This window comes from Lepus europaeus, chromosome 11 (assembly GCF_033115175.1).
Source record: "Lepus europaeus isolate LE1 chromosome 11, mLepTim1.pri, whole genome shotgun sequence".
Taxonomy (NCBI): Eukaryota; Metazoa; Chordata; class Mammalia; order Lagomorpha; family Leporidae; genus Lepus; species Lepus europaeus.
Genome location: NC_084837.1, coordinates 13926163 through 13938308, shown reverse-complemented (window position 1 = coordinate 13938308; position 12146 = coordinate 13926163). Strand labels below are relative to the sequence as shown.

Genomic DNA, 12146 nt, shown 5'->3' with positions numbered 1-12146 from the left:
CAGATCCTGGTAGGTAACTGGAATGGACAAGCAAGCAATGGCCTGTATAAGCATCAAAGTTCTGGTTCCCCCAAGACATATAACTGTGGGTCCTGAGCCAACCAACACAGTGTCACCTTATAGGCCCAGGCACTCAGGTACAGGCTGCCTGAATGCACTGTATCCTCAGAGAAACAGCCTGGGTCCCATGGAGACACTGTCTTCCTATGGTTGCTGCCCAACTAAGTCCTGACCACATCCCATTGATGGGATACAGGCAATGGGCAGACCATGCCCCATACCTCCCTTGTGGCCTTGGTGCCTCTCATGGAAGGGCAGAACCCCAGGCTCAGTAGGGGCCATGGCATCCTTGGTAGACTCAACTTAGTTCAAAACCCATACACATCGACTGCAAATGACAGTCACTGGACCAGGCAAGCACTGGGAATGTAGCACATATGGCACCACCCTGTAGGTACCATGGATCACTTGTTGGTACCTCTCTGACCAGACACAGATCAGAGCATCCCTGCAGCATAGTACAGTGGAACCCTGGCCCAAATAAAACTCCCAGGTTGCCAGGAATCTGTAGAGCTGGCTGAAAGACCAACTTTCCCTCACTGTATTTGGACTGGGACTCCCTGTGAATCTTATCCCTGCCCCTGCTCAGTGGCCTAATCCTCAGTGTCCACCAACTTCCTCCCACACCAGTAAGGCAACCCAGATCTATAGCAGCAAAAGAACCAGTGGCAGCACTGGCTCAATGTGTCCCCTAATTCATGACTGTTTCCATTCCTTACTTAACAACGTCACAAGGCAAGAGATTTAAGTACATTGATCTGCACTTCAGAACCCAAAGAGTCAGAGCTTAGCCAAGAGCCTGGCCTGAGGCTGCCTTACTGGGTCTCTGTGGTTCCACTCATTAAGCTCATCAGGTGACAAACCCAGAAAACCTGCTTCCCTACACAGGCCCAATTACAACCTCCAGCCACTCACCTAGAAGTCTTGGTTCAAGAGTGCTCAGCTGGGCAGCTCATTTTACTGAAAGACAGTTTGGAATATAGGAGCTGAGGGAGGAACCTCCAATGTAGGACAGTGAATTTCACAGCAAGGAGCACACAATTCTGATGAGGATCGAGTTTTTGTGAATACTGCACAAGCAGATGATCCTGCTGAAAATCATGTCCTGACAATGGGGGCCTTGAGTTCTCCAGTTGCCAGGGTCTCCTCCCCTGGAAGGCACTTCATTACCCCAAGTTCCTTTTGCACTACCATCACTAGGCTGGGCCTCAGTGTAATCCTATTGAGCATGATGTTTAAGTCATAATCTCTCTTCAAGACAGTATGAGGTCTCATCATCGACCAGACCCCACAAACCACAGCACAGGGAGCATTGGCAGCATCCCAACTCCAAGGCTTGGATGGACTCAATACCACAGGCAGTTGTGGACATTTCCTTTACCAATGATGCTAGCAGAATGAGTCTGTGGGCTGTTGGGTCAATGACCACAGCCCTTGCCCCTGGGTACTGGAACACTTGCGTGCTTCTCCTGGTAACATCATCTACGGGGCTAGGAGAGGCATGTGTGAACACACAGCAGGTGCAGGCTAGATAAACTCGTTCCAGAGAATATATTGGCCCCAAGGCCCAACTGAGGCTTCCTATGAGGCTTACCTTGTAGGTGTGATGGGGTCGGAAAAGCCCCACCGTTTTGCCTGAGAACTGCTGGACCTTTTGGTCACTGGTACAGAGAGGACACTCTGGCCAAGCTGCCCTCCCAGAGACGGCTTCTACTAAAGCTCCTTCCTGACCCCAATACCCAGGATGCAGGAGGAGCCAGGATGGACAATCAAGCAGTAGCAAAGAATTGGGCTCAGAGTACTGGGCAAATAAAACACCCAAAGAGCCCCTAGTGGTGCCCTAGTCCTAATACCAAGGGATTCCCATTCAGGCCTGAGACCTCAGGTGCTGGTTGCATGCACACAATGGATTCTTGAGTTCAGAGAGTGTGCAACTGAGACACATTCCTCCTACAGTCATGGGAGACCATAGTCCTGCAGACATCACAAACATAGGGTACCATCATCGGGCTGGACCATGGTATACCCATACCATGGAGATGTTTGGCATCCCCTGGAGGAGCAGGATCACAGGCCCCAGGAGGGGTCCTGACAGTCTTGCTGAAATCAGCTCAGTCCCAAATCCCCCTAAGTGGCCAGCAAAGGCTAGATCTTAGACAATCAAGTGAGGGGACAGGGTATGATTGGCACCAACCAGTGCATATCCTTGTCTAGGTTTTGGTACCCCCATAACCAGGCACTGGCCAGAGAGACCCTGGATCATGACACCAGAGACCTCATGACCCCCATGAAGCTCCTAGGCAGCCAGGCAACAAAGAGCCTGGTACCCCAACATACCTTGGTCCCTATCCTGGTGTGTCCTCATCCTAGTCATCCTAGGAAACCTAAAACTTGTACAAACACAGAGGCCTGAGCCCTAGAGTTCAACAACTTCAAGCTGGCAAGACAACCCAGAGCCACAGCAGCTCACATAGAAAAAGACAGGGCACAGGCCAAATGTTAACCATCCCCATAGAAACTTTGGCATAAAATAATTGGCCCCCAAACCAGGCCAGGAGTTCATGCAATATATTCTAGACCTCAGAGTTCAAATGAGCACAGCTTGCCTTTGACCACAGATAACCCACCCTGACAATCATATCCCTAGCAAAGAAGCCATTGTCCCTGCCATGCACTCACCTTGGAGTTCCAGGCCCCTTAGCTCCCCCAGAGGACTATCTTTGTGCCTTTACTCTGGGTGAACATTCTAGCACTGGAACATCGCAGAGGAGTGGTGGCAAGTGTCTCACCAAAGAAATCCCAGAAGTAGCTCTGGTCCTACCAACACTGTATCCTTGTCCATGCCTGGAGGCTCAGGTGCATGATCTGAGCTCACACTGGAACCCATGAACTCAGGCTATAGACCCCAAAGAAAATTTCCCCCAAGGATGTTGCCTACTGAGTCACATGCACATCCCACATTGGAGTAAGGGCACTGAACTGTACTATGGCCCTGTAGGAACTACAACACAGATGCCTGCTGCTCCCTCACTGGGCATCAAACTGATAGTCCATGCATCCTAGGTTCCAGGGGCACTGCAACCCAGTTGTAGATCTCGGGCTGCTAGAAACCTGCAGAGCCACCATCAGGTCAAATGTTCTTCCTATCATCAAATTGGTCTTCAAACCAGACATCCTAAGGAGGCTGAAACCTGCACCTTCCATACACAAGATCCCTAGTGTCTTATACTTCTTATACCAAGAAGCAACATAGAGATGTTACAGCCTCCATAGGTACAGTGGCAGCTTTGGAAGTGTAGGGTCCTCCCTCGGGAATTGTTTTCATTCCTTGCCAGGTGCCCACACCATTCCAAGGATTCAGGAAAAGTGTTCAGAAACCCAGAGCCCAGAGGGACAGCTCACTGAGAAGCATAGCCCCAGGTTGTCTTCTGGTGCCTCCCAAGGTACATCCCTAACTTTTGCATTGAGTGACTGGCCATGATACCCAACTCCACACAGGACCAACATACAGGACCAATGCCATCCACTCACCTGGAAACCAGGATGCAAGTATGGATGCTATCGCTGGGTAGCACATCACGCTGGAGGAAACAAGAAGATGAAGAGAGATGAAGGAGCACTCAAGGACATAACCACAACTCAGCAAGTTGGGATCACACACCATGCAAAGGAGAAAGTAGCTTGGATGGATCCAGCAGGATAAAGACTTTCCTAGGGACTGCATTCATGACTGGGGGAAGCATCCAGGTGTGCATCCCTATGGGTCTATCCTGAAAGGCCTATATGGAAACCTTGGTGGATAAGCATGTGAGGGCTCAGCCCAAGAATCAGAAGACCAGTTTCACAATATAACCCAAGGAAACACCCGTGGTGCCCTGTGCCTACCAACACAGGATCACTGTATAGGCCTACGCAAATGGTTGTAGGATGCAGGTAAACAGTGGATTCTAGGAGCTCAGGCTGTGACAACCAGAATCATTGTCAGCTGATGGTCACAGCCCATCTCAATGCCATATATACCCCAAAGATGGGGTAGGGCCATTAGGATGGAACATGGATAACTCTACCAAGGGGCCTTGGTGTCTCCCATAGAAGAGTGGGAACATGGGCACAGGACATGCTTTGACATCCTTAATAGGCTCATTATTCTGAGTCATTCTTCATGATCCATGAACACCAGCACTATTAAGAGTCAAGGGATGGAAAAGAGGTGTCCTTGAAACCACCCTACAGATGCCATGGCCCAATTATTGACATCCAATAACATGATATCAAACTGAGAGTCCTTGGGTCCTAGACTCCAGTAGCCTTGTGACCTATATGAAGCTACCAGGCTTCAGATATCTGCAGATCCAGCTGCTCCAAAAAATTACTACGCTTGGTGTGGTCATCCATATGAGCCTTATAGAGGAACTGAGGCCTGCCCAAACACAGAGGCCTGATCCTAGTGTCAACTCACTTAGTCATACCAGCAAGTGCCTTGGACACTATGATACCTGCCATGTAGCATATCTAACTGAAAGAACAAGGTAGCACAGGGAGCTGAAGAGACTCTGCATTACCCTGCAAAGTGGCCAGTAGAGAACACACACCAAGTTCAAGGAGGATGGAGCTTGGATGGTTCCAGCAGGAGCAACCACTCAAGACTGGGGACTACATCTGGCCTGGGGGTGCCTCCTGGTGTCCAATACCTGGATTCTCCACCAGGCACATGTGCACCCTGGAATACTCTTGACTGACTGTCATTTGGATGGGCCTCAGCACAATCCTATTGAGCATGAATTTTAGTCATCAAGTCACGTCGATACAGTATGAGGTCTCATCATCAACCCAAAACCAGGAATCACAAGAGTAGCCATTAGATCCATACCAACTCCATGGCCTGGATGTTTTGGTGTGCCATGCAGTCCCAGACATTTCCTACACCTATGGGGATGACACCCCCCGCTAATATGCAACTAGATATACACCAGAGCCCTTGTAGTCGTAGCACTGGGCCCCCTTGGTTTCCTCTACTGACATCTTCTGTGGTAAAAGGAGGTCAATGGGTGTGAAAAAGCAGCAGGGCCATGGAAGGGTGCACTGGTTACACAGCGTGCTTTGGCTTCATTGGCCCAGGTGAGTCCTCCTAGGAGCCCATCTTGTAGTTGGAGTTGACACTGGCAAGTTCTGCCCATGTCACACTGTGGGGCCTTGGTCACTGGGACAGAAAGAGACACTCAGACAGGATCTTCTTGAGAGCAGAGGTTAAATCCAAAAATATTTCTTGCCCCCAAGACTCACATCCATGTAGGACCCAGGCTAGTCAATCAAGCAACTGCCCAATCAAAGCAACAAAATACATGCTCTGGAAGATATATCCATGGGTAATTCATAGGGCCTTTCTCCTACTAACACAGGGTTGCTGTACAAGCCCATGCACAAGGGTGCAAGCTGCAAAAGCACAGTGGATTCTGAGATCAGGTTGTATCTGTAGAAACTTCTTCTAATTGATACAACAAACCACAGTATCAACATGTCCGAATAATGGGGTAGTGACATCAAGCTGGGCCATGGTACATTTTTACCATGGTGCTTATTGCCTCCCACGGAGGAGTGGGAGCCCAGGCCTAGGTATTGCACTGGCATTCTTGTTGGGCTCAACACAGTCCAATCCCACCAATGTGGCCATGAATGCTAGCCCCTAGTCAAGGCAAGCACAAGGGATGGGGTATGACTAGGCCAACCAAGCAGGTTCTATGGCCTGGGTGTTTACCTTTCTGAAAAGATACTGGGTTGAGAGTCCATCGGCCCTAGATTCCAGTGGTCTTGTGACATACATGAAGCTCCCTGGCTACCAGACACCTGAAGAGCTGGTTGCTCCATGAAACTCACTACTTGATGTGGTATCTATATGGGCCTCATTTGGGATCCTAGCTCTGCCATCAAAAAGTTGTCTGGTCCCTAGTATTGGCCCAATTACAGCCACTCTAGCAATGCAACCATGGGCCTCTGCAGGTTAAGTTCTTTGAGATATTAACCCAAAGTTGCCCAGCTCACTCAAGAGTACTGCCCAAGTCTGCCTTTCTGTGTATCCATGGGTCCAACCCAGAGGCTCATGTCTGGTGGCCCAACAGAACCCCTGCTGCCCACACAGGCCCATGGACACCCTCTATCCACTCACCTGGAAACTGGGGTGTAACTGTGCCCTGCTGTGCAGCTCCTCGCACTGAATGACTGAGGATAAATGCATCTAAGGAGCCTCAAGCACGGTCCCACAACTCAGACAGCAGGGAACACACAAGAAATCCAAGGAAGATGGAGCATGGGTTCACCCTGCATGAGCAGCTGCTCCAGTCTGGGTACTGTGTTGAGACCATGGTCCAGAGTCCCTGAAGTCTCCAGTTCCTAGTGATACTCACCTTGAAGACACCTGGGTACCCAAGGTCCTCTTGAATCACTGTCACTAGGCTGGGCCTCAGTGTAATCCTATTGAGCATGATTTTTATGTCATCATCTCTCTTCGAGACAGTATGAGGTCTCATCATTGACCCAACCCATAGAAACAAACAACAAGACCTCTGAAAGCCATCCTACTGATAGTGCCTATTAATATTGGCTTACCTCAGGCAGTCCTGGACGATTCCTTCTTCAACATGGCTGGCATCACCAGTTCATTGGCTGCTGGCACCTTGTCCACAGCTCTTGAATGGGATAAGTTCATCTGTGCACATGGAGTGAGTTGGGAGTAAACAGACAGTAGGATCAGGCTATGGTGCACTGAATCCGAAAGAGCTTTGATTCTAATGAGCCCACGTGAGGCTTCCAGGAGGCTACCTCTGTGGGCATCTTGGTTTGGACAGGCTACAACCTCATTGCCTGAAACTTTTGGGCTTCTTGGTCATTGGGCAAGTCAGACTGTGTCACCATGCTGGAAGTGGCTAACACCACATCCCTTCTTAACTCAATCCTAAATTTGGCCCAGGACCTGGTATGGGCTAGAAGGGGCTTGCATGCACTTGATATCAAAGAACCGATGGCATAAGATGCATCACAGGAAGCCTTATTGGTTTTTCCATGACCCACTCAGCATTCCTGTCCAGGCCAGGCCTGTGTGCTAAGGTAGTGGATATGAACACAACCTGCTTCCCAGAATCTCCAGCTATGTACTCCAAGATACCTTCCTCCTATGGTGTCTGTACTCAGCAGTCCTGGACACATCCTAAACATGGGAAAGGGGCATCAGCCCAGACATGGAGCCTTCATTTGTGGGGCTTTGGTGAATCTCATGGGGAAGTGGTTTCCAGGACCAAGACAAACCCCATGTCCTTATAAGTTCAACTCGGTCCAAAGCTCACCCATGTGAGAAGGAAAGCTGATCCCTGGATGAGGCAAGTATCAGGAATGGGGCAAGCTTGGTACCACCATTCAGGTGACCTAGGCTAAGTGTCTGAATCCAAAGACTGGATACTGCCTGATGGTGTTGTGTCTTAGTATTCAGCTACCATGTTGCCAGGCACGTATAGCTACCATGCTACCAGGCACCTGAATAGTCAACTCTCCTATCAACCCTCCCTCACTGATGGTTTTTATCCCCTTCCCATGCTTCCAACAGAATCTTAGCCAGTTCCTAACAAAGACATGTAATCCCAAGTTTTGCCAACTCCTAGATAAAAGATCAAGGCAACGCATACCCATTGTAGTACACATAGGAGAATTGGGAACCAACAGCCTCAGTAAACCCTTCCCTTGGATCCATTGCCAACTTTCAGTTGGCCCATGAACCAGGCCGTGGGTTCGTGCAAGGCATTCTATATCTCAGAGTCCATAGCCAGCTCTGGAGCACAGTCAGAGGTGTCCATCCTTTTTCACCATAGGTCTATCTCCTGTGCTCATGACAGGTGCGCTGACCCCCATATACTGCCCAGAGGCCCCATGATCCTCACTGTACACTCACCTGGGATGTGGGATACAAGGGTGTCCTGACGGGCAGCACATCTCACTGAAAGGCACAAGAGGATGAAAGGATCTGAAGAAGGAGCCCCAGCACAGTACCACAATTTAGCCCATGGGGAACACACTCTTGTCAAGGAGGAAGAAACTTTGGTAGATCCTGCAGGAGCAGATCTGCTGCCTGGGATTTTTCCCGGTTGGGTGCCTAAGTTTCGCAGTGTCTCTTGCATGGGAAAGCACATAGAGACCTTGGTGTCCTCCTACAACACTGTCACTAGGCTGGGCCTCAGCGTAATCCTATTGAGCGTGATTTTTAAGTCATCATCTCTCTTCAAGACAGTATGAGGTCTCATCATTGACCCAACCAGAGGAACCATACAGTGGAATCCCATTGTCACTGCCCTAACACTATAGCCCATAGGATTGACGCACCTCAGGAAGTCAGAGACATTTCATTCTCCCTTGGTGATGGAACAACAAGCTTGATTGCTCATGGCCCTTGATCACGGCCCTTGCTTCACAAACTGGACCTCGTAGGGGTTTCCATTGGTGACACCATCTGTGGGATAGGGAGGTGATTGGGTGTGAACTACAGCAGCAGCATAATAGGATACACTGGATCCAGAGCATGCTTAGGCCACCATCAACCCAGATGAGGCTTTCAGGTTCCCACCCCTGTAGGTGTGCTTGGTCTATGTGACTGAGAGGCCTACTAGGCCAGAAACGTCATACTGGAGGTAGTTACCACCATTGTTCCTTCAAGCCGAAAGACACAGGTCCTAGCTGGAAATGGGACTGGACAAGCAAGTATAGCCATAGCCATAGTTCAAAACCCCAAGACATAAAACTGTGGTTCCTGGACCTACCAATACATTGTTGCCTCACATCTTCAGGAGCTCATATGGTGATGCGTGAATGCACTGTATCCTCAGAGAACAGGTTGGGTCCCATGTAGATACCGTCCTCCTCTGGTTGCTGCCCAACTAATTCCCGAACATATCCCCATGATGGGCTATGTGCATTGAGTGGGACCATGGTTCACCCCTCCCATGTGGCTTTTGTGTGTACTGTTGAGGAACAGAACCCCAGGCTCAGTGAGGGCCCTGGCATCCTTGGTGGGCTCAGGTTAGCCCAAAACGCATATACATGGCCTGCAAATGCCAGCCACTGGACCAGGCAAGCAGCAGCTATATGGAATGCATGGCATCAACTTGTATGTGCCATGAATCACTTGTGGAACCTCTCTGACCAGGAACAGATCAGAGATCCCTGCAGCATAGTACAGTGGAACCATGGCCCACATAAAACTCCCAGGCTGCCTGGCACTTGCAGACCTGGATGAATGATCAACTCTCCCTTACTGCCTTAGTGTGATCCTTGCCTGAGTCTTCTTGTGAATCTCATCCCTGTCCTTGGTCAGTAGCCTTATTATTAGTGTCTGCCAACATCTGTCCACACCTTCAAGTCAACCAAGATGTACTGTAACCCAGTAACAACCAGTGGTAGCACTGCCCCAATGTGTCCCTTTGTTTGTTCAGAAGTACATCAATTCTTTATTTGGCACCCTCACCAGGCAAGGGATTTAAGTCCATTGATCTGCACCTCAGAGTCCAAAGCTTCATTGCTCACTAAAGACCATGGCTCAAGTCTGCCTTCCTGGGTCTCTGTGGTTCCTCCCATCACACTCTTGAGATGTCATGACCAGAGCACTCACTGTCCCACAAAGGCCCAATTACAACCTCCATCCACTCACCTAGAACACTTGGTTCAAGGTTGCTCCAAAGGGCAGCTCATCTCACTGAAAGACAGTTTTAGATATAGGAGATGAGGGTGGAGCCCTCAGTGTAGACAGCAAATTTTATGGCAGGGATCAAATAACAAACCCAATGAGGATAGAGTTTTTATGAATCCTGCACAAGCAGATGATTCTGCCTGCAGGTCACTTCCTCCCATGGGGATCCTTGAATTCTACAGTCACCAGAGTCCCCTCCCCTGGAAGGCATCTGGTTACCCCAAGACCCTTTGAACCACTGTCACTAGGCTGGGCCTCAGCGTAATCCTATTGAGCATGATTTTTAAGTCATCATCTCTCTTCGAGACAGTATGAGGTGTCATCATTGACCCAACCCACAAACAACAGCACAGGAATACCCTGTTGCCATCCCAACTCCAAGGCTCAGATTTCTGGCTTACCAAAGGCAGTTGCAGATATTTTCCAACAATGCAGGCAAGATGAGCTCGTGGGCTGCTGGGTTCATGACCACAGCTCTTGCTTCTGGGACACTGAAACACATGTATGTTTCATCTGGTGACATCATCTGTGGGACTAGGAGGAGGCACGTGTGAACGCACAGCTGGTACAGGTAAGGATTCATTGGTTCCCAAGCATACACTGGCCCCATTGGCCTAGGTGAGGCCTACCATGAGGCCACCCCTATAGGTGTGTGGGGTTGGAAAAGCTTTGCCACCTTTCCTGAGAACTTTTGACCCATATAAACCTCCCAGGCAGCCAGGCATGTGCACAGCCTGGTACCCGACAAAACCCCTATCCCTACATTTTGTGTCTTCATCCAAGGCCTCCTTAAAATCTAAACCCAGCACATACACTGTGGTTGGACACCCAGAAATCAACAACTTAAAACATATCAGACAAGGCAACTCAGAGGCTCTCCAGCTCACCTAGAACAAATATGGGCACTGGCCAAATGTGAACCATTTCCCAGGAACTTTGGCACCCCTTAAGTGGGCCCAAAACCAGGCCAGGAGTTGGCTTTCATTGGCTGATCTGCTGTGACAATCTATTCCCTAATAAAGAGCCCATAGTCCCTGCCATGCACTCCCATGGGAATCCCAAAACCCTTTCCTCCCCAGAGAACTATTTGTGCCTTTTAGTCTGCCTGAACATTCTTGTACTGTCACAGCTCAGAAGAGTGGTGTCAAGGGTCTTACCAAAGGAGTCCCCAGAACAGCTCTGGACCTACCAAGATTGTATCCTTGTCCAGACCTAGGGGCTCAGGTGCAAGCTCTGATCATACACTGGAACCCATGAATTCAGGCTATGGATCCAAAGAAAATTTCCCCCAAGGACACTGCCTACTGAGTTGCATGCACATCCCACAGTTGGGCTAGACTATGGCCCTGCAGCTACCATAGCACAGATGCCTGCGCTTCCCTCATTGGTCATCAAACTGATCGTTTCTGTGTGCTAGGTTCTAGAGGCCCTGCAACCCGGTTGTAGATCCCAGGCTGCTAGAAACCTGCATAGCTGGCAGCCCGGCCAAACTCCCTCCTATTCTCAAATTGATCCTCAAACCAGACCTCTTAAGGAAGCTGAACCTGCACCTTCAGAATGCCAGATTCCTAGTGTCTTAATACTGCTGGTCACACCAACAGGCAACACAGAAATGTTATATAGTCCCATAGGAGCAGTGGCGACTTTGAAAGCACATGATCCTCCCTCGGGAAGAATTTTCATTCCTTGCCAGGTGCACACACATTTCTGGGGATTCAGGTAAGGTATTCAGGACCTCAGAGCCCAAAGAAAGACAGCTCACTCAGGAACATAGCCCCAGGTTGCCTTCTGGTGTCACCCTGGGTACATTCCTAAATTTTGCATTGAGTGATAAGCCATGATACCCAACTCCACCACACAGGACCCATGCCATGCACTCACCTGGGAACCAGGACACAAGTGTGACCCACTGAGTTCTACATCTCTTGGAAGAAAAAAGAGGATGAAGGGAAATGAAGAAGGAGCCCCACAAAATATACCCATAACTTGGAAAGTTGGGATAACACACCATACCCAAGGAGGAAATAGCTTGATTGGATTTATCAGGATCAAAGACTCTTTCCTATGGACTACATTTAGGACTGGGGTAGCCTCCAGGTGTGCATTCCTATGGGTCTACCCTGAAAGGCACTTGTGAACTCTAGGGTACTCCTAGCACCCTGTAACTATGTGAGGCCTTAGAGTAATCCTATTGAGCATGATTTTAAGTCATCATCTCTCTTTGAGATATTATGTTATCGCATCATATATCCAGCCCCAGTAAACACAGCAGGAGGAGTCCCTGGAGCCATCACAACATATGGCAAGGATGGATGGATTGGCTTACCATGGGCAGCACTGGTCATTTAGTCAGGAGTGAACA

The 12146-nt window shown here is 49.4% G+C and overlaps 6 non-coding genes across 6 annotated transcripts; all 6 read right to left on the bottom strand.

Moving 5' to 3' along the window:
- Window positions 1-1263: 1263 nt before the first annotated feature.
- Window positions 1264-1344, bottom strand: LOC133770728 (small nucleolar RNA SNORD115). Its single transcript, XR_009867429.1, has one exon. It is a non-coding gene; the product is annotated as a small nucleolar RNA SNORD115 (small nucleolar RNA).
- A 3468-nt stretch (window positions 1345-4812) lies between these two features.
- LOC133770764 (small nucleolar RNA SNORD115) lies at window positions 4813-4892 on the bottom strand. The gene has a single exon (XR_009867462.1). It is a non-coding gene; the product is annotated as a small nucleolar RNA SNORD115 (small nucleolar RNA).
- Window positions 4893-6512: 1620 nt separating this feature from the next.
- Window positions 6513-6593, bottom strand: LOC133770693 (small nucleolar RNA SNORD115). Its single transcript, XR_009867395.1, has one exon. It is a non-coding gene; the product is annotated as a small nucleolar RNA SNORD115 (small nucleolar RNA).
- A 1680-nt stretch (window positions 6594-8273) lies between these two features.
- Window positions 8274-8354, bottom strand: LOC133770683 (small nucleolar RNA SNORD115). The gene has a single exon (XR_009867386.1). It is a non-coding gene; the product is annotated as a small nucleolar RNA SNORD115 (small nucleolar RNA).
- Window positions 8355-10035: 1681 nt separating this feature from the next.
- On the bottom strand, window positions 10036-10116 carry LOC133770692 (small nucleolar RNA SNORD115). Its single transcript, XR_009867394.1, has one exon. It is a non-coding gene; the product is annotated as a small nucleolar RNA SNORD115 (small nucleolar RNA).
- A 1840-nt stretch (window positions 10117-11956) lies between these two features.
- On the bottom strand, window positions 11957-12037 carry LOC133770774 (small nucleolar RNA SNORD115). Its single transcript, XR_009867469.1, has one exon. It is a non-coding gene; the product is annotated as a small nucleolar RNA SNORD115 (small nucleolar RNA).
- Between the last annotated feature and the right edge of the window lie 109 nt (window positions 12038-12146).